This window comes from Strix aluco, chromosome W (genome assembly GCF_031877795.1).
Source record: "Strix aluco isolate bStrAlu1 chromosome W, bStrAlu1.hap1, whole genome shotgun sequence".
In the NCBI taxonomy this organism is placed as follows: Eukaryota; Metazoa; Chordata; class Aves; order Strigiformes; family Strigidae; genus Strix; species Strix aluco.
In genome coordinates, this window is record NC_133970.1 from 4,726,864 (window position 1) to 4,753,339 (window position 26,476).

A 26,476-nucleotide genomic window follows, 5' to 3' on the forward strand; every position below is an offset into this window, starting at 1 on the left:
TTCATGGTGGTCTTCCCTTTCAGCTGCTGTACTCATGCAGCTAGGGCGGAAGTGGGCTGTCCATGCCACCTTCTCATGTTCTCCCCATTGTCGCGGAGGAAGAATCACAGGGTGCCCCGTGGTGTGTACCTTCTACCGCCCTTCTCTTGGGTGGGGAAACGCCTGCTTCTAATGGCTGAGACATCGGCCCGTGCAGGTGAAACATCGGACATGTCCTGTTCCATTTTCTGGAGCCTCTGAGACAGTTCCTCTACGGCTGAAACCAAAGCATGTTGGGAGGAAGGGAGACTTCCCTCATAGTGCCAGAGCTGCATAGTCACTTCATCCACTGTCTGATTGTCTCGCCACCAGGATGCTGCTGCTAATGCTTTGGAATGTCCCTCTGGTCCACTTTGCAGGAAATTCCGCCACATCAGCTGTGTACAAGGGACCTGATCTGGATCCAATGGTGACTGCTCATCATTCAGATCACCATAGATCATATCAAACACAGCCATTTCCCTGAGGTTTTGGATGCCTTTCTCCATGTCGGTCCACTTGCCTAACCGACATAGAGAATCATCCTTGTACCTCTCCCTCACAGCGAGCAGGAGTCGCCTCCAAAGGCTGAGGGTTTGAGCCTGTTTCCCTATTGCCTTGTCAATACCAGCCTGCTTGGCTAAATGTCCCACCTGCTTGGCCTCTCTCCCCTCCAATTCCAAACCAGCAGCTCCAGTATCCCAGCACCGGAGCAACCAGGTGCAAATTTGCTCGCCTGCAATGCGGCTGTAATCCTTCCGCATATCTCGCAACTCACTGAGGGATAGAGATCGGATGATTACCTCCGGCTCTTCCTCCTGCTCTCGTGATGGGCCTGGTTCATTATCACCCTGTACATTGCGAGGGGATTTTTTGGTATATTTGGTTTTCCGTATCGGGGCAACTGATACTGGTACTGCTTGTCCCTCCGGCTCAGCTGCTGTGCTGGTGGAGGCGACCGGTACTGGCGCTGCCTGTCCCCCTGGCCCAGCTGCTGTATCAGCAGGCTCACTTTCAGACCCTGCAGCTCTTTCGCCCCCTTGGGGGCAGTGAACAGTGTTAAAGATGACACGGTAAGCATGGGCAAGCCCCCAGCACATCGCAAGGATTTGTGTCTCCCGGGATTTGTCAGATTGGCAGCACACCTTTTCCAAACACTCCACCAGTTTATCAGGACTCTGCACTTGTTCGACAGTGAGATCCCAAAGCATTGGGGGTGACTCAGGCACTTGCCCATCTTCTCCCACACACCTTGCCATTTATAACTATCTGCCCCCAGGGCAGGTTTCCGGGTGGTGCTATTGTTGGATAAGTACCGCATGGCCCAAAACAAGATCTGGCAGACATTTAGAAAGCATTGTGCCACGAACACAGTGGCCAGGAGGCTCCAGGGATAGCTGAAACTCTCAAAAACCGAGAGAATCTCTTCCCCTGGCTCACCCATAGAGGGGGTGAGACCCCAAACAAAAGACCAGGCAGCAAACAGGTAGCGGTGCACCCCCACAAGCAGCGAAATGAGCCCATTATAAGCAGACAGTAACCAGTAGAGCAAAATACAGCCCTTGATACATTTTCCACCGAGAACAAACACCAGCACTAGGAGCATAGAGTGGATATGAGGATTAATCCAGCCCCACCACGCAAGCAAATTGCCCAGCATTGCAAACATTTCTTATCAAACAATACAAGTAAAACAGAAAAATTACACCTAACAGATTGCTCTAACACACTTCTCCTTTTGTCCTTATTTCAGTCTTCTCCAGCCTCACGTTGGAGCGCCAAAGTTGTGATGGTTTAGCCCCTGCCGGGGTCTGAGACCACGCGGCCGCTGCCCCTCCCCCACAAAGGGAGTGAAATACAAAGCCCCAAGACTGAGATAAGGAAAGGTTTAATACAACAATGCAATAGCAACACAACAAACAACAGCAATAACAATAACAGTAATAGTGATAGCAATGAACAGAGCAAAATAGCTACCAAATACAGCAGTTTGAAGCACGATGTACAAAACCAGGAGTGCACCGCGCTCCCACGCCAGGAAAATGTGACCTGCCAGGATGTGACGTCCGCATGGTATCTGAATAACCCGGCTAGAGCTCCCCCCCCACTGCTGGGGAAACTTAACCCTATCCTGGTTAAACCAGGACACTGATCAGTGCAGTCTGTCCTATATCTTCTTATTAAATTCCTTTCTGACTCTTTCCTGGGTGAGGGCTCTCTATTCTGAATGCATGTGTATGTATAGGGGTCTGAGTGCAAGCTACTGAGTCAGATGGAAGGTTGGAGAACCCATGTGTTCATGGTACCAGCAACTGGAGTGAGGCGGGGGAGGGGGTGGGCAGTGAGTGAGTGTGTGAGTGAAGATCAAGCTGCACTAGCTGGTCAGTAGGTGAAGTGACCTGGGAGCCGGGGGGGGGTGTGGGGGGGGTGGGGGTCTCCAAGGGCCAACTCTGGGTGTGAGGGCCTATATGTCTCTAAGGGCGAGAACACAGCGGGGTTGGCTATTGGGACCTAGAAAGTCCTGGCCATTTGTGTGTGCATGCAATGGTCTGTACCAGCAACTGGAATGGGGCTGCAGCTTTGGGGACTCATATGTCCAGATGCCAGCAGCTGGGGAGGCTCGGATCCAGGGGCCAGTTTACTGGGCAGACTGAGTATCTGAGCCCAGTCTCACTGGTTGACTTCCATCCTGTCCAGCCAGAAAGGGGAGCAGGATGAGGCCATTGGTACTGTCTATGTTCGTGTGCTATGAGTGTCTGTGATCTGTATGACTGGCCATGTATATATATGTGGTGTATATGTGTGCTTTTGTGCCTGCTGGGACTGCATCTTCAGCCTCACTACTGGTTAGACCTGGGGACATGGAGCAGCAACAGTCTTATCTCTCTCGGACTGTTGTATCTGGCATGATATATTTTTCTCTAACGAGATTAATTTGTTATCACTTCGAATGCAAGCATTTTCATGCAGACAGTAATCATGAAGGGACATCACAACATGAGGCAAACAAATGTTTTGCTGGAAATGGAGGTGGGAGTTTTGGGGTTTTTTTCAACTGATGTGTAAAATTTGATGGACTCTGATCCTCCCTTAGGAGATCTTTTTATAAAATCATTTGGTACATTCCAAGGTGTATGGGTGATTAATTAAAATTATTTTATGACCTACAAGATTATGTTGCTAGAAATCTGGATTTAACAGAGTAACCAGAAAGGGAGGAATCTTATCAGGGCAAAGAAATCATTCCATTATCTTTTTCTCATGGTGATATGATTTTAGGAAGATAAATATCTGTTCATTAAAAATATTGGCAGATATTCTTTGATAACACATCAGTCTTGCAATTGTTTCACTGCCAATATAAATATACGTCCAAAAAAAGGCAACATGGATGACAGACATGACAATTAAAAATCATTTGCCCTAATGTTTTTGTCATCTACCTTTCTTATACTGCCTCAGCCCATTTACACAAAAATGTGATGTTATCTGGAGAATATAGATTCTTTCCAAATTGATTTAGCAGATGACTGTCACCAACAAGTCATTTTGAAAGGCTAACTGATAGGCTGGGCTCTTTGCAAATTGCTGTTCTGCATACAGTCCTTTCTCAGCTAATTATGTTGTCCCAAAAACAGGGGTTCATCACCTGGTGTACAGACGCCTGATTCACACACAGGATGGAGATATTTTTCCTTTATTCTGTGGGTGCGCATGCACAGGTGCCTGTCCCAAGACGACACACCGTGGTCCCAAAAACTATGGTTTATACGGACTATTTATACACACAATCTATAAATATTCAATACACTGATACATATCTACTAAGTGATTGGTCATAATGTCTGTGCTTAGCATGTAAATTAGCACGCATGCCTAGTTTGCACTCTCCGCTACCTTCTTTTGAGTCTGGGGTGTAATTACAGTCGGTGGTCAATGAGTCACTGTTCGTGATCTCCCCCTGCCAGAATTACCTTCTACCTAGTTTCCTCATAATTTGGCAGACATAGGCAGGTCATCGCAGCTCGTTGTCTCTACTTCCCATTAATCCTACTTAGGCTCATGCATTTTGTCAGGCATATACAATAGCAGATTGTTTCAAAGTTAATAATTTGTTTCTACCATTATCCTAACAGCTAATCATTTGGTTCTACAGTGTTCCTAACAAAATTGACCTCTGACCTTTTAACATTTCTTTTAATAATCCGACATCAGTTATGTTGCCAATGTTATTTTCTGACAGTGAGATTTAGTGCAGCATAGCTGGCTGGCAGTAGCCTTGCAGATTTCTCTTGCTTGTGAGCTAAGAGAAGGGCAGGGTCCAGCATTCCTGATGATAGCTTGTGTGGTGGTTTGACTTTGGCTAAATGCCAGGTACCCACCAAGTCGCTCTATCACTTCCCCCTCCTTCCCCTTTTTTCTCAACAGGGCAAAGAGGAGAAAGAAAATAAGATAGGAAAAAAAACCCCGACCCTTGTGGGTAAAACAACAGCAGTTTTAATATAAGCAAAGCGAAGCAAAGGTCCGTGTGCAGAAGCAAAAAAAAGAAAACAGATTTATTCTCTACTTCCCATGAACAGGCGATGTCGGGCCTTCTCAGGAAGCAGGGCTCCAATACGCGTAGTGGTTGCCTCGGAGGACCAAGGGTGACCCCACCCCCTTCCTCCTTTCTCCCAGCTTTATACTGAGCAGACGTCATATGGTCTGGAATATCCCTTTGGTCAGTTCGGGTCAGCTGTCCTGGTTGTGTCCCCTCCCAAGATCTTGCCCACCCTGTCCCACTGAGGGGGGGAAATGTTATTTTCCCCCCAAGGTTAAATCTCCTTGAGGCACACACTGAGTAGCCCCATTCTCCCGCGTTACCCACCAAGTACATCCGGGTCCCTGAGCAAAAACAATCCCACGAGTGGGCTTGCCTTTTCCCAAGGGAGGAGCAATCCACACTGCCTTCCCCAGCCATTTCCCTGTGTGTACTACACATCTTGTCTTTTACATTGAAAGAACCAATGAAAAATTAAATTTTTCAGTTTTCCCTGGAATGACTTTTCCATGCTCCTTGAATATCCTCACATGTTCTAGGTCTGGCCTTTCATGCCATAACAGCCTTTTTTAGATAAAAGAGTCTAGCGTTGAGTAATTATTTGAGAAAAGCATATCCACATTAAAATAAGCTCAATGCCAATGCACAGTGAGTGGAATTCACCCCTCTGCAGAAAGCCAACAGATACTACAGATAATACAACAAATAAAGCTTATTTGTTTTAACTATATAGGCCTAATATTTCCCTTTCAGCAGAGATAAATTCTGTTGAAAATGATCAGAAGATCCATCTTCTATCCGTTTACATAGACACACACAGTTGTGATTTCTTACATCAGTCATGCTTGGAGGAGCATACAGTTTTGAACAACAAATGTTTCCATGGAAGTTTGGAGATGGACTAACGGATAGTATTGGAGCTGAGCCAGCCTGTATATGCCTCCATATTATGCAATATTAACCCTCTTCTCTTCCATCCTAATCAGCTTTAGTTGGTAGAATAAAACACAAAATGGAAAAGGAGGAAACTGAAGGCATGCAGCAGATAAAGCTGTACTACATGCAATATGAAGGCCTTCAAATACAGCATAGCTAAAATTGCATAAACCAGGATTTTCAGAGTTTTATGCAGCTCCACTGTACAACCTGAGACTGAGGGTATGTCTAATCTGCAGGTGCTGCTAGCTCTGAAGCTATGACATGAGCTCAGTGCAGACTGTGAAGCTATCCAGAAGCATGGTGAATGCTCCTTTCTGGGGTGCATGCTTCTGTGCCTATGCTGTTCACAAAGCCCAAGCTAGCTGCTTTAAAGATAGCTCATGTTTATATGTGTTCAGTCATGTATTAGGGATACAGAAAACAGTATTCTGTTCATTGAAACAATCAGAAAAAAGATGTAAATAATATTTCTTTCCTAATTATTCCACTTAATCTGAAAGTACTTTACAATGCTTTAAATATATTTCTTAAAAGATAAAAAGCAGCAGAAAAAGGAATAGATCTGGATCTGTTTCAGGTTACATAAAATAGGCAATTATTCAGCACCTGTAGTTTAATCATTCTGTATTCTAAGTGAAACTCACAGGGGTTGTGACAGTTTTAAAAACTGTCTGAGGTTCTCAGAACTCCTGATTTTAGAATAACTGTGGGTCCAAAATTTTGGGAGTCCCCCTTTTCTGCCTGTTATTCTGCTGTTTCAGAGAGCCAGCTCTGAGAAATGGAGGGAAGTAGTTATAAGGATTAGCTTAAATATTGAGAAAATGTGGAATTTATTTAAATAAAAAAGAAAAAATCAGTTGGAAATTGTGTCCCTTAGAGGAGAAGATGGGGAGCAATAGGTTGTAGAACTATCTGTAATTTCACATCATAAAGGACATTGGGAGTGAGCAAAAACACACAAGGGGGATAGGCTGGTCTACAAAGAAAGCTAGGTCTTGGAAGAATACAGTGAAAAGTGCCAAAAAGGAGTTGGGATTAACTTTGTAAAGGATATTAAAATAAACCGAAGATACTTCAATTGTTTACGTGTAAAGAGAATGAAGAGGGAAGTGGCACCACTACAGAAATGATCATGTGGAAATGAGAATTAGTTTAGTGTCCTGGTTTAACCAGGATAGGGTTAAGTTTCCCCAGCAGTGGGGGGGGAGCTCTAGCCGGGTTATTCAGATACCATGCGGAGGTCACATCCTGGCAGGTCACATTTTCCTGGCGCGGGAGCGCGGTGCACTCCTGGTTTTGTACATCGTGCTTCCCACTGCTGTATTTGGTAGCTATTTTGCTCTGTTCATTGCTATCACTATTACTGTTATTGTTATTGTTGTTGTTGGTTGTGTTGCTATTGCACTGTTGTATTAAACCTTTCCTTATCTCAGTCTTGGGGCTTTGTATTTCACTCCCTTTGTGGGGGAGGGGCAGCGGCCGCGTGGTCTCAGACCCCAGCAGGGGCTAAACCACCACATTTAGCCTGAAAACTAAATTAATTTTTGACATCAGGTCTTGAAAGGTAAATGATGAACCTGAAGATATAGGCAAGGTGGCTAATGGGATTGAGGCTATGAATGCTAATCCTGAAACAGGTGTAGAAAAGATATCCTAGAGGAATAAGGGAAATAGCCTATTTTATGAAAAGAGAGTAAGGCTGTAGTTCAGCAAACTATTTAAGCAGCATAACAGACAGATAGGAACAGTCTCAAGTTTGTAGGGGCTGGTCCTTATGGGGGACTTCAACCACCCCGATATCTGCTGGAGAGACAACACAGCAAGACATAAGCAATCCAGGAGGTTCCTGAAGTGTATTGATGATAACTTCCTCACCCAAGTGATTGAGGAGCCAATGAGAAGAGGTGCTCTGCTGGACCTCATACTCACCAACAAGGAGAGGTTCATTGGGGATGTAAAGGTCAAAGGCAGCCTTGGCTGCAGTGACCATAAGATGGGGGAGTTCAGGATCCTGAGGGCAGGGAGGAGGATGAAAAGCTAGCTCACAACCCTGGGCTTCAGGAGAGCAGAGTTTGACCTCTTCAAAGTTCTTCTTGGAAGATTCCCATCAGATAAGGCCCTGGAGGGAAGAGGGACCCAAGAAAAATGGTTAATATTCAAGGATCACCTCCTCCAAGCCCAAGAGAGGTCCATCCCAATGAATAGGAAGTCAGGCAAGAAAGCCAGAAGGCCTGCATGGACGAACAAGGAGCTCCTAGCCAAACTCAAACAGAAAAAGGAAGCATACAAAGGATGGAAGTAGGGACAGGAGGAACCTGGGAAGAATACAGACACATTGTCTGAGCACCCAGGGATGAAGTTAGAAAAGCTAAAGCCCAAATGGAATTGAATCTGGCCAGGGATGTAAAAGACAGCAAGAAGGGCTTCTTTAAGTACATAGGCAACAAAAGGAAGAAGCTTTTCTATTACCTAAAACTTCAGCTACCTAGACTTTTCAGTCACCTGGACTCTCTGCAGATTGGGTCAAATTCTTAATAATCATCATGTGATACAATAATCATAATCTAGACTCTGACTTCACAAGTCAGTCCTCAAGTTCACTCAAGGTGAACGATGGAGGCAGTGTCATGGTACTCTAGCCAACATTAATGATTCTCCCTCTCCCCCCCCCCCCCCATGGTGAAGGCACCTCCTGTATCACACTGGGAAGCATGAAGGCCTTAGCAGTCCAACTGCTATTGGATCTGCTTCAGAAACCTTTTGGATAAGCTGATGTATTTATACGTGTGCTGGGTTTGTGTGGGCGGGGTTTTTGGTAGCAGGCTACAGCCCTCTTTGAGAAGCTTCTCAAAAGCTCCCCCATCTCCAAGTCAAACCCACCTCTGGCCAAGGCCAAGCCAATTAGCAATGGTGGCTGCACCTCTGTGATAACGTATTTAAGAAGGGGAATCTGAGAGGGGGTTGAGACTTGTGAGGAGCAGTTACAAGAAGGACACCTATGAGAACACCGAGGTCAGTGGAAGGAAAGAAGAAGTGGGGGAGGTGATCTGGAGCAGAGACCCTCCCTGTATCGTGTGGTGAGATGGCAGGGCCACCCCCCCTGCAGCCCATGGAGGTCCATGGTAGAGCAGAGATCCGCCTGCAGCCCGTGGAGGACCCCACACCAGAGCAGGCAGCTGTGCCCCAAGAAGGCCAGGACTCCGAGGGAAGAAGAAGCCCCCACTGTTGTAGTTTGGTGCTGGAAGGACTGCAACACACAGGGGTGACCCACGCTGGAGCAGCATTGGAATGGCTGCAGCCTGTGGGAAGAAGTCACGCTGGAGAAAGTTCATGGAGGACTGTCTCCTGTGAGAGGGGAGCCACGTGGAGCAGGGGGGAGAATGTGTGGAGCCCCCCCCCCCTCCCGGGAGGAAGAAGTGGTGAACTGACTGCACCCCCCATCTCCTGCTCCCTGCGCTGCTGTGAGAGGAGGTAGAGATATCTGGAGCAGAGCTGAGCCTGGGAAGAAGGGAGGGGTGGGGGGGAAGTGTTTTTAAGATGTGGTAATGCTTCTTACTGTCCCACTCTGTTAAGTGTCGTTGTTGTTAGTGTTTGGATTAAAGTGATGTTCTTCTTTTTCTTCCCCTAACAAGTCTGTCTTTTGCCTGTGACCATAATGGGTGAGTCATCCCTCTCTGTCTTTATCTTGATTCCTGAGCCTTTTGCTTTATTTTTCTCCTTCCCAGCTCTGGGGGGGAAGGGGTGAGTGAGCGGCTGCATGGTGCTCAGTTTCCCTCTGGGATCAAACCAAGACAATACCTCTCAGTTTGGGAGTTTGGTCTATACCCTTTCCATAAGTTAGTGGATTCTGAAGAGGCTGCCAGACATTCAATATGCAATTTAGGCTGAAGGAGACAGCAAGCTGCAGGTGGTAATGGCTGCATAATGTTCTTTATCTCTTCCTGTCCATTGTGTCCTGCCTATGTGTTGCTCTCCCTTTGACCTAATAGCACTGCTCCCAGCATATATCAGGCCTTAGCATGAGCTGTGTGTTAGCCAAGATCTGAGCAGGAGTTGAGTGAACAGTCACAGGAAGCATCCCTGACTACTGGGGGATCGTGGGTTTTGCAGTCCATAATATCTCATGTGCTGTTATACTTCCCTGTTCCATAACAGGTGTCACTATATCCTGGCAACAATGCTGTACCAGGTGTTAGGAGCTGGGGGTACTGATCACACTGGACATCCATAAGTCCATGGCCCCTGATGGGGTCCACCCACAAGGGCTGAAGGAGCTGGCAGATGTCGTTGCAAGGCCACTCTTTATAATCTTTGATCGTTCATGGAGACTGGGAGAAGTGCCCAAGGATGGAAGGAAAGAAAATATCACTCCTATATTCAGGAAAGGCATGAAGGAGGACCCAGAGAACTACAGGCCAGTCAGCTTCACCTCAGTCCCTGGGAAGGTGATGGAGCAGCTAATCCTGGAAACCGTTTCCAGCCACAGGAAGGACAAGAAAGTCATCAGGAGTAGTCAGCATGGATTCACCAAGGGGAAGTCATGCTTCACCAACTTGATAAACTTCTATGATGAAATGACTGGCCTGGTAGAGGATGGGAGATCAGTGGGCATTGTCTACCTTGACTTCAGGAAGGACTTTGACACTGTCTAACATAAGATCCTCATAGAGAAGTTGTTGATATATGGGCTGGATGAGCAGACAATGAGGTGGACTGGAAACTGACTGAACAGCCTGGCCCAGAGGGTGGTGATCAGTGGCACAAAGTCTAGTTGGAGGCCAATAACTAGTAGTGTACCCCAGGGGGTCAATACTGGGTCCAGTCCTGTTTAACACCTTCATTAATGATCTGGATGTGTACCCTCAGCAAGTTTGCTGATGACTCAGAACTGGGAGGAGGGGCTGATACACCAGAGGGACCTCAACAGGCTGGAGAAATGGGCTGACAGGAACCTCATGAAGTTCAACAAGGGGAATTGCAAAGTCCTGCACCTGGGGAGGAACATTACCCCATGCACCAGTACATGCTGGGAGCTACCCACCTGGAAAGCAGCTTGGAAGAAAAGGCCCTGGGGGTCCTGGTGGGCACCAGGCTGACCATGAGCCAGCAATGTGCCCTTGCAGCAAAGGCGGCTAATGGTATCCTGGGCTGTGTTAGGAGGAGTGTTGCCAGCAGGTTGGGGGAGGTGATCCTTCCCCTCTACTCAGCACTGGTGAGGCCACACCTGGAGTCCTGTGTCCAGTTCTGGGGTCTCCAGTACAAGCAAGACATGGACATACTGGAGGGAGTCCAACGAAGGGCCACAAAGATGATGAAAGGACGGGAGCATCTCTTCTATGAGGAAAGGCTGAGAGAGCTGGGACTGTTTAGCCTGGAGAAGAGAAGGCTCAGGGGGGATCTCATCAATGTCTATAAATACCTGAAGGGAAGGTGCAAAGAAGATAGAGCCAGGCTCTTTTCAGTGGTGCCCAGTGTCAGGACAAGAGGCAATGGGCACAAACTAAAACACAAGAGGTTCTGTCTGAACATAAGGAGACACTTTTTTACTGTGAGGATGATCAAACACTGGCACAGGTTGTCCAGAGAGATTGTAGCATCTCCCTCCTTGGAGATATTCAAAAGCTGCCTGGACATGTTCTTGGGCAATTGTCTCTAGGTGGCCCTGCTTGTGCAGGGGTGTTGGACCAGATGACCTCCAGAGGTCCCTTTTAACCTCAATCAGCCTGTGATTCTGAGATAAACCAGACCTGCTGCTGAAAGAAAAGGTCCTGCTTTTCTGCTACTCCCAGCAGCTAATTCCTCCATAATCCTCTTTTTTGCACCAGCACAAGTGTTTCTGCAGCCACTGAACCAACTCCATTGATGAAACAATCCACCTGAAAAGCAGCCATTTTTTTCCCTGGTTGTGGGGAGGACAGAATACTTTTTTGAAAAGAAGTTCCAGGGCATTTCTTCTTAAAATCTATTCTGTTGGAGAGTCTAAAATAACTGTGCTATATGAATGCATCAGAAGGGTAAATAAACATGAGGGAAAAATAAACTGAAGGATGATGTTTGCATAAGAAGAAATGAGTATGAATTGGTCATGAAATAATTGAGCATTCGAAGAATATTTCTAACCATCAGAGGAATAAGATTCTTGGACAATCTGTGAACAGAGATACTAGGGAGAAAGCTGTCATCTTAAGGTGATACTGAGCAATTTATGAAAGGAATTATGTGATGTAGGTGAACTATCTGATGGGATGGAAGTGGACCTGAGGACTCAAGATGCCCCTCACAGTTCTTAGCTGGTCCCTTGAAGCACATTAAAAAACAAAGATACTATTTGTGTCAGAAAGTTTTATTTCAGCAGTGTCAGCATGAGTAGCAGTTTCAAGTGTAGATACTTCATTTTGTCAGGATCATTTCACCCCATCTTTAGTTTGTACAGAATATTCATAGTAGAGTTACTAGCATATGTGAAAGACAGCTTACAGTGACTGATTTTCACAGGAAGGAAAGTTTTGAAGAGAAAATATTTCTTGGTATTGTCTGAGCATAGGCAGAGCCAATATTGCTTTTTCCTTGTCTTTTCCCAATGTCCTGCATTTATCATAAGGTAAAGTCAAGAGAAAAAATAAAGGATGAAAACATGTAGATAGTTCTTCTTGTGCTCCATTTGTATCTCTCTCCTTCTTTCTTCACCTTATCATTTCAAGTAGGGTGATGATTTGAACTTATCTATTCTGCTCATGCTCATTTCAAAAGCATCTGTGACTTCTGATTGTGACGAAGTTTAGCACAACCCTTTCTGTCTCAATGAGGCAGAAGTTACCTCTCAGGTCAAAAAGCTATAGCTTTGAATACAAAGAGGTAAGAAAGTAGAGGCTTTCATACTGGATTAGACCAGTGTTTTCACTTGAGTTTTAAAGTAGTGCAAATATTACTATGTATGGTTATTGCATCCTTTATTCTGTTGCTGAGACTGGGACCAGGGTGAATAGCACTGAGATAAGTTGCTTGATTTCTAGCAGATATCTGGGTGCATTCTTCTAGTCTTGCTCTTCATTGCAAATGCCGGGGACCTGAGCAGCAGGAAGCACAAGTCTCAAGGTGGCTTTGGAGCTTTTGCTTCACATTGAAATCCTGTGGAGTATCTTTGGTAAGCTATAATTTTAATTATATAGGTCATATATAGGTTGATCCCCTGCCTTTTACAGAGCAACTGCTGAATTTAAAAGTACTCTGGATACATATGGAGACAGACAGGTTAAATTATAATTATTACCAAACAGCTATTTAATGATTACTACCCTCCGAATAACAAATCCCCCACCCCCATGAAACACAAACAAAAAAAGTTTGCTTGTCATTCCAGAACTCTTCTGGCATTCAACTCATAACTTGCAAGTTCCAGCCATTCACCTCAATGCTTTCTTCTGCTTTATAGAAAAAACCCTCTTTATTGTTTCCAGTATGTCAGACTTTGGCCATGAAATTAAAAAACACAGATACTCATCTGTTTCCAGTAGGTTTTGTTTTGTAAACACTCAAATTGGTTCTTTCATGTGCATGAAAGGAGACCGGGGGTGGGGGTGTGTGTGTGGGGGTGTGCGCACATGCAAATCTGTGCATTATTCTTATGGAGATGGATTGCCAAACACTTTACAACATAAGAGGTCCTAGGGGCCTTCTCCACTGCACTGTCTAGAACTGGGCTTGCATGACTGCCCAAGGCACAGTAGCACATCGCTGAGAAGAGCTTGGTTCCTACATCAGTATCTGGAGAAAGCCAGGCTATGTTCTCTCATCACAGCTCTCCTGTTGTATTCCTACCAGAGCAGCTTATCGATCCTCCTGGGGATCCCACATGGGGCAAAGTCCATCCTTTCTCCTGACAGTCAGCAAAAAAGCAACAGGATTAGATTTGCCATAACCACTACCCCAAGGCTTGGTCCCAGTGATGACCCATTCTACATTCTTCTAGTAGAGCAATTTGGAGATAATATAGTCTGATAGCCAAGGATCCAGGTGTCTCTGCTGCAGTTGTGAACCTTCCAGGGTCAAATCCTATTGCTGGCATGTTGGGGGGGGAACTGTAATGTTTGCATAAAGATAGATGTGCAAGAATTTAGGTAGGTGGCCATATACTTGAGTGATGAGATTCCTGGGTGCAGTCTAGCACATGTACAGAATTAAACAAATCACACAAAAGTGCTGTGGAAAAAATATTATTAAATCATGTAATTAAAAATGTTTTCCATAATGCGTATTTAGATTGTCCGTGGAGCTGCAGTTGCTGGAATCTTTCACTCCAGAACAACAAAACCTTAAATATCATATATGTGATATAAGTAATATTTATACAGAAGTGATACTCAAGTAAACATGTGATCAATTGCAATGATTAAGTACATTCACAAATGTCTTTGATGACATAGCCTATGTGCACATTAGGGGTATTTGGTCTAGACTGTAGGGGGTAGGGGGATGAGAAAGATTTGAACATTTTGAAGAATAACATATGCGACAGAAGGTGAATATATTTGTCCACTAAATGTCTGTTTTCTTATGCCCAGTACAGACTCAGTTTGTGTGGGGCCTTGACAGAACAGCCCAGTCCAGCCCAGCCCAGCCCAGCTCAGCTCCCATATTGGTGATCATTATTCCTTCACAATCCTCTGCCTTTATGCCCTCCAAACATCCCCTTTTGAGCTTCACTGCTGGAAATTGCTCCAAACATTTATATGGCAGGTTCAGGGCATCTGGAGTCTCAATTTCCATGTCAGCCAGGCTCCTCTGCTTGGAGCCTGCAGTTCAGGAGGAGACAGGAGGGTGACCAAGAGAAAGTCATTAAATGTGCCAATTAGGATGCAGGGTCAGGGCTGCCATTGCAGGGACCACTTGCAAAAGCAGGCAGTGGTGGGGGTATCCCAACAACAGGGCAGATTAGGGGAAGATGAATTTGCCAGCTATAGCTGAAAGGAGATGAATGACAGCTGCCTGTTGCACTGGCAGCAGCATGCCCACTAAGGGAGGACACCGTGCTGGACATGCACCTTCTCTCCTACAGCTGTGCTCTCTGGCATAACTCACACCCTCCAAACTAAATGCCCCAGAAATAGGGAAACCACAGTTATGAAGACCCTCTGAAACTGTTGCATTTGATAATAGGTTATATAGTATAGTAACATTCAGATGGGGAACTAGAGAGAAAGGGAAACTAAATCAGATTAAGATATATTTTTTTTTCTGAAGTCAAGTAGCTTGTAGCACATGGCAGAATGTGACTTTCAGAAAAGATGCAGCCTGGAGACTAGGGTGCATTTTCATGGGAAAAGAAGACAGGGCTTTGGCAGTTTGGAAAATTAAGTGAGGCTGAGTGGTATGCTCTCCTCCCCTGTGGAGCATACAGTTTCTGTTGGACACAGTCTTTTTCTTCATTTCTTGGACTAGTCTGCTTTTTTTTAGGTTTCTCTGCTCTGTTAAATGGTTGCAGTACTTTGTCCTGGATTGACAACATTTCAGTCAGGGCTGCATGTATTTAATGTAGCTGTACAGCAGCTATAAATACTTTAAAATGTTTCTGAATAAACAATGCAATATAACATTCAGAGATCGTTACAGGGATTAATTCCACTGCAATATATGTATGCTAAAATATTTATCTCTAAAAGGAAAACATTCTAGGTATCTTAATATGACATTGACTGGTGCAATTTCAGATTTCAGAATTTTTTTTGACAGATGCAACAAGTGCTGATCATTTGCCCTATCATTTCACTTTCAGTGGATAGAATCTGCTGAGAGAAATTTCAGGACTCACCTATTAATTAATCATTTGTTGTTGCCTATTTTTATTTAGTCTGTCATATAATCTATCCTGTTCCCAATATATATTTCTTCCCTATAGTATCTTTCAGTGTTTTATCTGGGATTCAGTTAAGACATGGCTTATTGGTCTTCTGTGAAGCACTGGGGTTTTTTTTCCCCATGAATCCCTACAAATCAAGCCTTCCCTCAGTACAGCCTTTGAGTATCTGAGTTGTGTGTGGAAGAGTTTTGGGCAGGAGAACTCCTCTGGAAATTCCTTCTAGGAAGTGAAAATGGAAATAATTCAGAGAGCATCGGTGTTGCATAGGAGATGGTCTTCATGTTCCTGCCAGCCTCTTGATGTGTCACACTGCCTGAGACCTGAAACACACGGGGAGTTCCCTGGATGTTGGGCTCCCTCATACCCAAGGAGGTGCCAATCTGCAGGAAACTGCTTGTGTGAGCTGACACAGGCAGGACACAGGAACAACCACAAAACCACAGATAAAATGCAAAGAGCAAATTTATTCTCATTACCTCGTGACACAGGGGATGTCTGCAGCAACACGCAGGCAGAGGCATTGTCACATCCCGCTCAGACGAGGGGAACAAGTGACTCAGATTCGCAAATCCCCAATGGAGCGGACAACAAGTCTCCAAGTCTAAACATTTATTAACTACTCACAATGTACTAATTGAACACACGATAGTTGGCTAAGTATATAGCAAGTTGTGGCAAGCAATACAATATGCCTTGCATTGCTTAATGGGAAAGGGAAAAGAGGGAGATAGAGGGAATGGGGAAATACAGATCACCGGTCTGGGTTTCTGCGCTGATCCCGCCAGCGAGGGTTCCAGGAGGCACAGGAGGCAGCTGTCTTTTTCACTTGCATCCGTCTTCTTCGCTTCACTGCACTCTCCAGGCCCCCCCCTTTCTTTCCTCCCCCTTGATTTATACCCACTTTCCTTGGGTCCGTCCCCTAGGTCGACCCACATACCTACGTATCCCATGTACGGGGAGGGGTAAGGTGTTTCATGGGATGATGTAATTAGCATGATCATGTTAGCCCTCGTTAGCATATTGAGGGGTGTTAACTTTAATATGTATTTTGTGGATAATGAAGCAAAGGTCATTCACCGGGCAGATGGCCCTTGAAATTTGGCCAGGTGCACCAGAGCAGAGCTGTCCTGTCTCCACAGGGCTCCCTCCTCCAGCTGCATCCTGTGTTATTGGGGCAGCCTTATCAGCTTCGACCTCCACAGAATGCACCCTGTGACTCATAGTTTTGTCTTGCGAGTGTTTGAGGCATTTCTTTGATCAGCCTCAACTTTTGCTTTCTCAGGCTGTTTTTCTTACTTTCTCGCAGGCCTGGTTTCTCATCTCTCACAGGCATGCAAGCAGGGATGCAGGTACCACAGAGCTCGGTCCTTGCTAGCCAGAAAGAGGAGAAGAAAGAAAAGATCTCGAACCTGCTGCTTTGGCCTGTATATATTAGGGATTTTCACAGGCGTACTTTCCCACAGCAGGGCAGGAATCTCAAGGATGTTTGATAAGGTGCCTCTGAGTCTCTCACAGGCCTATGTTACCTAAACACAGACATTCTACCCATCAGGCACACAAAGCTAAACAACAATTAGTGTGATATATGTGTATTTCGGCACCCCAGCTGCAAGTCACTTGAGCGTGTTTACAATCCTCCTCGCCAATCTTCCATTGTATTCGCATACTGCCCTACAAAGCCATCACATTCCCCTCCATCTTAAGTTACTTAAGCTGAATGTAAATAAATAAACTCTTGCTTTTCATTCTAGTTTCTGAACAACTCACTGTTCCTAATATGTCACATTCTGACCAGATCACATCAATGAATAAATGCACTCAAGTACTTTTAAAATAGTCTAACTAGCTGAGCTAGAATAGAACAGTTCAGTTGGAAGGCACATACAATGATCATCTAGTTCAACTGCCTGACCAATTCAGGGCTGACCAGAAGTTAAAGCATATTAAGGGCACTTGTCCAAATGCCTCTTAAACACTGACAGGCATGGGGCATCAACCACCTCTCTAGGAAGCCTGTTCCAACGTCTGTCCACCCTCCCTGTAAAGAAATGCTTCTAATGCAAGTCTGAACCTCCCCTGGTGCAGCTTTCAACCATTCCCACGCGTCCTGTCACTGGATACAAGGGAGAAGAGATCAGCACCTCCCTCTCCACTTCCCCTCCTCAGGAAGCTGCAGAGAGCAATGAGGTTGCCCCTCAGCCTCCTTTTCTCCAAACTAGACAAACCCAGAGTCCTCAGCTGCTCCTCAGAGGACATGCCTTCCCTTCCTTTCACCCGCCTCTGGACGCATTCAAGGACCCTAACATCCTTCTTAAATTGTGGGGCCCAGAACTGCACATGATACCCAAGGTGAGGCCACACCAATGTGGAATACAGCGGAATAATCACCTCTTTTGACTGGCTGGTTATGCTGTGTTTGATGCACCCCAGAATGCAGTTTGCCCTCTTGGCTGCCAGGGCACACTGCTGACTCCCATTGAGCCTGCTGTCAACCAGCACCCCCAGATCCCTTTCTGCAGGGCTGCTCTCCAGACACTCCTCTCCCAATTTATATTTGTGTCTGGTGTTACTCTGTCCCAGGTGCAGAATATGGCATTTGTTCTTGTTAAATTTCATGCCATTAATGACTGACCAATGCTCTGGTCTATCTAGATCCCTCTGCAAGGCCTCTTGTCCCTCCTAGTTTAGTATCATCAGCAAACTTGCTAAGGGTGTATTCAGCTCTCGCATCCAGATCATTGATAAAAATATTGAACAGAACTGGCCCTAGAATTGTGCCCTGAGGAACACCGCTGGTGACCAGTTGCGAGTCAGATGTAGCCCCATTCACTACAACACTTTGAGCCCTCCCCTTCAGCCAGTTCTTCACCTAGCACACCATGAACCTGCTCATCCCACGGTTGGACACCTTGTCCAGAAGGATGCTGTGAGGGACACAGCATCCTTCTTAAGAGCCTTCTTAAAGTCCAGAAAAACTGCATCCACCACCTTCCCTTCATCCACTAGGTGGGTGACCTTATCGTAGAAGGATATCAGATCAGTTAAACAGGACTTTCCCTTTATGGACCCACATTGACTGTGCCTGGTGATTGCATTGTCCTTTAAATGTCTTTCAGTAGCACCCAGTATGATCTTCTCCATAATTTTTCCAGGTACTGAGGTTAGACTAACCAGTCTGTAGTTTTCTGGGTCTTCCCTCACACCCTTCTCATAAATTGGAATAACACTGGCTAGCTTCCAGTTGTCAGGGACCTCCCCAGACTCCCAAGACCTTTGGTAGATGATGGAGAGAGGTCCTGCCGTAACATCCACTGGCTCCTTCAGTACTCTGGGATGAATCCCTTTCAGGCCCCATGGACTTGTGAACATTCATCTGGTACAGCTGGTCCCTTACAATTTCAGTGTCCACAAATGGAAGGTCACTGGTCCCACACTCGTGGTCCTCCACCTCAGAGGACGGGGCAGCCCAAGGTATTATTAAAGACTGAGGCAAAAGAAGCATTGAATGCTTCCGCTTTTTCTTCATCCCTATTAGTCACGTGACTATCTTCAACAACTATTGGTCCAATGTTTTCCTTCGACATCCTCTTGCTATTAACATACTTAAAAAAGCCTTTCTTGTTGTCTGATACAACACTGGCTAGTTTCAATTCTAATTGAGCTGAACCTGAAAAATTCTCACAAAATCAGAACCTCTTTTTCTGATTGCTATAATTTTGTAGAATAGATTAATAAGATAACTGTAATTAGCCTAGCGAACAGCTTGCAGAAATCAGTATGTATTTCTTGGGAAGGAGAAGTTTAGGGGATTACTTTTCAGTCCATAAAGTGCACTTTCTGCTGCTTTATTTAATCTTAATCTGTTAATTCCATCCTCACACTCTGCTTTGAGACTTCTGAATCACAATGTTTTGACATGTTAGTAAAAAGTTAATGTGATTCTTTAGGCAATTAGACCCTAGATTAAATAACCCTTTCTCTACCTTTACATAAGACAATACTTATCTCTTTTTCTTTGTATTGCCAACATGGAACAAAAAGTCTAGGATCCAGTTTCACATGGACTGCTTCTGGATACCATTGCACAGTATAAAAATGTTCTCCATGTCTTCAGAATAGTAGAAAAAGGTTGGATTCTGCTATCTGCATCCCAGTTCATGCTTACAGATGCACCTCTATCTTTCATCTAAGTGTGTTGTTCTCTTTTTCTGCATACAGAAAACTTATTCTTTTCATAATTAATATCAGCAACAATGATATTTTGTAGTATTAACATTAGCATAAAATGTTAAATACTAAATAGCTTAAATACTTAATAGCTTAAATGTTAGCAGTCTTGACAATATTAATGATAAGAAGATGTTTCCGTGATTGTAGCATGTTAGTATTAACTATTCTGGAGATGCATTTGTGGCGAATACCTTATAGTGTTTGGCATCCATACCAGGGCAAATAGCCAGCAGAAGGTGTATAGTAGTTCTTCCCTTGCCTTCTAATTGAGAATACTGTGAGTGACTTCAATGGCATGGCCCCACAGAAATGAATTTTCCCCTTAGTGAAGAAAACATGATCACAGAATTTAATCCTCGGTCAAAAATAATCAAGATATTAATAGATGGTGATCTTGCCAGTTGTGCATTTCAGCTTTAGTTGAGAACAAGGACATGAATAATAATGATAAAGGATAATTGGCCCAGTGTTAGACATTACAGAGACAATTCCTGATGCAAATGCAGAATGACCAAAAGCTGTAATTCTGCTGCAAGGCAGAACACAAATGCAGTAATTGTTCTGGAGAGAACAACTTTAAGTCATTATAGGCTGTGGCTGCAATTTCCACCCACACCCTGTGGTGGCAGATATAGCCCGAAGAATCCTAGAAATTTAGGGTCAATCTGAGTGCTTGGGGTCCTTTCCCCAAACCACTGCCTGAGTTTCACCTAAGGAGAGCTCAGAGGCTCACTCTGAGACACTGCTCTTGACTCAGGGGAAAGCCTGGTGGTGACAACTGAAAAGCAGAACCTCATCAGGGCTTCTGACAGCCACTCACAACCTGTGAAATCCCCCAGGAGCCAGTCAAAGTTGGCCTTGTCTCCAGCCAGTAAAAAAAAGTAGGGTCCTGTAGGGTAGTGGAAAGCTCTATATCTGTATTGGTTTAGAGAAGGAACTCATTCTGCCTTACTCTCTTTTTTTTTTTCCCTACGTATCTCTCCCAGAAGAAAACCAAATAAGCAAGGACACTGCAGTTTTTGTGTCATACATGTTGGAGAAGTGAAATGATATTTGTTCTTAGTCTGAATATTGCATTCCCTTCAACAGTATTCATTCTGAATATTGCATTCCTTTTGCTGAAGCAGAGAAGGGCTGCAGCTTCTCGTAACTTGGTAGTGTTTTGACCAGATGTCACCTTCTACAGGAGGACGTTATGTTACTGGGTAGTTATGTCTGGAATAGTGAAGCTGAACTGAAAGATACAAGCAAGAATAGGGCTAAAAAGTGTCTTTCCCAGACTTCAGTCCTTCAGCCCATCCATAAGGGGACTGAGTAAGAGGGTTACATGAGTGCCCTGGTTTAACCAGGATAGGGTTAAGTTTCCCCAGCAGTGGGGGGGGAGCTCTAGCCGGGTTATTCAGATACCATGCGGACTTCACATCCTGGCAGGTCACATTTTTCCTGGCACGGGAGCGCGGTGCACTCGTGGTTTTGTACATCGTGCTTCCCACTGCTGTATTTGGTAGCTATTTTGCCCTGTTCATTGCTATCACTATTACTGTTATTGTTATTGCTGTTGTTTGTTGTGTTGCTATTGCATTGTTGTATTAAACCTTTCCTTATTTCAGTCTTGGGGCTTTGTATTTCACTCTCTTTGTGGGGGAGGGGCAGCGGCCGCGTGGTCTCAGACCCCGGCAGGGGCTAAACCACTACAATGAGACACAGTGCTTACTGATGATCACTTGCGTACTTGCTTGTTGGAAATGATTTGCAGTAGATAGAAGGCTGTCTGGTCATTCACTCCTGCATGCCCTGTCCTATAGTTGTGACCATTTTGCTTTCTTTCCAACTCCTCTTCACCATATGTTCTCTCCCCCCGCCCCAACCCCCTCCATCCCCATATCCTCTTTTCTCTTCTGTTGATAGTCATCTTGATTCCTTTTCCACATTCCCCATAGCAAGGCTGTCGAGTTGTTACTTATTCCACTAGATGCTTCTTCATTAAAATCACACATTCATCTAGGTTCGAAAAGACCTTGAAGATCATCTAGTCAAACCATTAACATAACAGTGACAGTTCCCAACTACACCATATCCCTAAGTGCTATGTCAACCCAACTCTTAAATACCTCCAGGGATGGGGACTCCACCACTGCCCTGGGCAGCTCATTCCAACACCTAACGACCAGTTCTGTAAAGAAATACTTCCTAATATCCAGTCTAAACCTTCCCTGACGCAACTTGAGGCCATTACCTCCTGTCCTATCACTTGTTACTTGGTTAAAGAGACTCATCCCCAGCTCTCTGCAACCTCCTTTCAGGTAGTTGTAGAGGGCGATGAGGTCTCCCCTCAGCCTCCTCTTCTCCAGACTAAACAACCCCAGTTCCCTCAGCTGCTCCCCATAAGACCTGTGCTCCAGACCCTTCACCAGCTTCGTTGCCCTTCTCTGGACGCGCTCGAGTAATTCAATGTCCTTTTTGTAGTGAGGGGCCCAAAACTGAACACAGTCATCGAGGCGTGGCCTCACCAGTGCCGAGTACAGGGGTAAGATCCCTTCCCTGTCCCTGCTGGCCATGCTATTTCTGACCCAAGCCAGGATGCCATTGGCCTTCTTGGCCACCTGGGCACACTGCTGGCTCATGTTCATCCTGCTATCAATCAACACCCCCAGGTCCCTCTCTGACTGGCAGCTCTCCAGCCACTCCTCCCCAAGCCTGTAGCGCTGCTGGGGGTTGTTGTGGCTGAAGTGCAGCACCCGGCATTTGGCCTTATTGAAACTCCTCCAGTTGGCCTTAGCCCATTGCTCCAGCCTGTCCAGGTCTCTCTGCAGAGCCTCCCTACCCTCGAGCAGATCAACACTCCCACCCAACTTGGTGTCATCTGCAAACTTACTGAGGGTGCATTCAATCCCCTCATCTAGATCATCAATAAAGATGTTAAACAGGAGTGGCCCCAAAACCGAGCCCTGGGGGACACCACTCATGACTGGCTGCCAACCGGATTTAACTCCATTCACCACAACTCTTTGGGCCCGGCCAGCCAGCCAGTTTTTTACCCAGCCAAGCGTGTGCCCATCCAAGCCACGAGCAGCCAGTTTTGCCAGGAGAATGCTGTGGGAAATGGTGTCAAAGGCCTTACTAAAGTCAAGGTAAACTACATCCACAGCCTTTCCCTCATCCAATAAGCAGGTCGCCCTGTCATAGAAGGAGATCAGGTTTGTCAGACAGGACCTGCCTTTCATAAACCCATGCTGACTGGGCCTGATCATCTGGTTGTCCCGCATGTGTTGTATGATGGTACTCAGGATGAGCTGCTCCATCAGCTTCCCGGGCACTGAAGTCAAGCTGACAGGCCTGTAATTTCCTGGATCATCCTTCCGACCCTTCTTATAGATGGGCGTCACATTCGCCGATTTCCAATCTGTCAAGACCTCCCCGGTCAGCCAGGACTGCTGGTAAATGATGGAAAGTGGCTTGGCGAGTACCCCAGCCAGCTCCTTCAGCACCCCCGGGTGTATCCCTTCAGGTCCCATAGACTTGTGCGTGTCTGTGTGATGCAGTAGGTCACTGACTGTCTCCTCCTGGATTGCGGGGGGGTCGTTCTCCCAGTCTCTGTCTTCTGGCTGAGGAGGCTGGATTCCCTCAATACAACTAGTCTTGTTATTAAAGACTGGGGCAAAGAAGGCATTAAGCACCTCAGCCTTTTCCTCGTAGCTTGTTACCATGTTTCCTCCTGCATCTAGCAGGGGGTGGAGACTCTCCCTGGTCTTTCTTTTGCTGTTGACATACTTATAGAAACATTTCTTGTTATCCTTGATTGCTGAAGCCAGATTAATTTCTAGCTGGGCTTTAGACCAGATTTCCACCCTGCATAGCCTCACAGAGTCTTTGTAATCACTGTGAGTGGCTAGCCCCTTCTTCCAAAGGCCGTAAACTCTCCTTTTCTCCCTGAGCTGCAGCCAAAGCTCCCTGTTTAGCCAGGGTGGTCTTCTCTGTCACCGGCTTCTCTTACAGCACCTGGGGATCACCTGCTCCTGTGCCATTAAGACTTCCTTCTTAAAGAGTGCCCAGCCTTCCTGGACCCCTATACCCTTCAGGATCGTCTCCCAAGGGATTCTATCAAGCAGGTGACTAAACATGTCAAAGTCAGCACTTTGGAAGTCCAGGATGTCAGTTCTGCTTAGCCCTCTCCTGGCCTCTCTAAGAATAGAGAACTCTATTAGTTCATGATCGCTGTGCCCAAGTCGGCCTCCAACCACTACATCATTCACCAGTCCTTCTCTGTTCACAAAGAGGAGGTCCATCAGGGAACCTTCTCTGGTCGGTTCACTCACCAGCTGTGTCAGGAATGTATCTTCCACACGTTCCAGGAATCTCCCAGGCTGGTCCTGCTCTGCTTTGTTGTATTTCCATCAGATGTCTGGGAAGTTAATGTCTCCCACAAGAATAAGGGCAAGCGATCGTGAGATTTCTCCTAAGTGTCTATAGAATATTTCATCCACCTCTCTGTCCTGGGTGGGTGGCCTATAGTAGACTCCTACTACAACATCTGCCCTGTTGGCCTTCTCCCTGATTCTAACGCAAAGACACTCCACCCTGTCTTCACTAGTGCTCATAACAATCCCTAACATGCAGAGCCACCCCACCACCTCTCCTTCCTTGTCTATCCCTTCTAAAGAGCTTGTAGCCATCAGTTGGCACACTCCAGTCATGGGAGACATCCCACCATGTTTCTGTGATAGCCACTACATCATAATTTTCCTGTTTCATCATGGCTTACAGCTCCTCCTGTTTGTTACCCATGCTGTGTGTGTTGGTATACATGCACTTCAGATGGGATGATGTCCCCAGCACCTTTTTGCATTTAGAGGTCCTAAGTCCGGCCTGACCTTTCGCAGATGTTACCACAGTTACTTATCCATCAATATCCCTTGCATCTTTGTTGTGCTGCATGTCTCCATCCCTTGCCTCCACTGAGATGGCAGGGTAAGGGTCATCGCTGACACAACAGCCCACAAAGTCTGGTAATCTACCCTGGGGCTTATGTCTGGGAGTTCCAGTTTTGTCCCCTCCCCCCTTCAAATCTAGTTTAAAGCTCTCTCAATGTGCCCAGCTAACTCCTGCCCCAAGATCCTTTTTCCCCTCTGGACAGATGCATCCCATCTGATGCCAAAAGGTCTGGCGTCCTGTATACTAACCTGTGACTGAAAAATCCAAAGCCCTGATGGTAACACCAGTCTCGGAGTCACAAGTTCATCTGTTGAGTTCTCCTGTAATCTTCTTCATCCATCCCTGCAACTGAAGGGATGGAGGAGAACACAATTTGTGCCCCCGACCCCTTAACCAGTTTCCCCAAGGCCCTGAAATCTCTCTTCATTGATTTAGGACTTCTCCTGGTAATATCATCACTACCTACCTGAAAAACCAAGAGAGGGTAGTAGTCCTTAGGTCTCACTAGAGTGGGGAGTTTTGCCATGAGGTCCTTCACCCGGGCCCCAGGGAGGCAGTAGACTTCCCTATGAAGCGTGTCCAGTCTGCATATTGGGGCTTCGACACCTCTCAGAATGGAATCACCCACTGCAATGACCCTTCTGGGGTTCTTTTTAGAACTGGTTTTAATATCTGGTCTAGAGCAATGGTCCTACTGAGCATAAAGATGCCCTTATTTAAGCGCCCATCAAGGAGAGTAACCCATATCAGGTTTGTTTAACAGGGAAAGGACTCCCCTGCTTTCTCTAGGGCCAAGACATAGGCCCTGGGACCATGACTTGCTCCTGCAGTTATTGTATCAGGCCTGTCAGAGGAGAACCATGGATGCTGGGAAGCTCTCTGACCTTAAAGGATAAGAAATCAGATTGAATTGCATTCAGCAATTGTCAGAAATAATTCCTGTCTGATAAAACTATGGTCTATATTGGCTCATATATGGTGCTCAATGTCATCACTTCAAAATGGCCACTGAAATTACATGAAGCATTATTTTAGGTTTTCAAATGGTTAACTCTCACTTCACTGTTTCTCTAGCACAACAGTTCTCACAGAAAACTGGAGCTTTCTCTCACTTTCCATCAAAGAATTAATGCTGACCATAACAGTAACATCTCATTAGGAGTTAGTTACCTTTACCAAATATACTACAGTGCATGTACTATTATGTTATAAAATATGATCCTGTTGTACTGGGTCTGACTGGGATGGAGTTAACATTCTTCATAGCTGTATTTCAGATTTGTGACTAAAACAGCATTATTAACTCACCAGTGTTTCAGCTGTTGCTGAACAGTGCTTGCACAGCATCAAGGCTTTCTTTTTTCCACTCTGCCCCCCCCAGCAAGTAGGCTGGGGGTTGGTAAGAGATTGGGAGGGGATGCAGCTGGGACAGCTCACCTGAATTGACCAAAGGGCTATTCCATACCATATGGCATCATGCTCAGCAATAAAAAATGGGTAGAGGAAGAAGAAGGGTGTTTTTGGCTTCCAAAGTGGCTGTTGCTCAGAGACTGACAGGGCATCAGTCAGAGGTGGTGAATGACTTCCTTTGTGTTACTTGTTTTTTTAAATTTCCTTCACCTATTAAACTGTCTTTATCTCGACCCATGAGTTTCCTCACTTTTGCTCTTCCTATTCTCTCCCTTTTTCTGCTGAGGGGAGGAAGTAAGCAAGTGACTGTGTGGGTGCTTGGCTGCTGGCCAGGGTCAACCCACCACACCTGTATAACCACATGTGATTAAAGTGTCAAAATTAAGTGGAATACATTTTAAGACGGAGTCTTCATGATCTTATATTAATCTCGTTTCCTCACTACCTAGTTCACAGTACTCAGCGACAGAGCACCCAATCCCTTGTACAAATAACTATGCAAAAAGAACTGAAAATTTGAAAAGTGAAACACACTCCTCTGTGAGTGACTG

At 45.6% G+C, this 26,476-nt stretch overlaps 1 protein-coding gene across 1 annotated transcript in view; it reads left to right on the plus strand.

The window, feature by feature from the left end:
• LOC141917553 (BDNF/NT-3 growth factors receptor-like) overlaps positions 1 to 26,476 on the plus strand; it is a 243,026-nt gene that overhangs the window by 192,270 nt on the left and 24,280 nt on the right. The gene's annotated exons all lie outside the window — the stretch shown is intronic.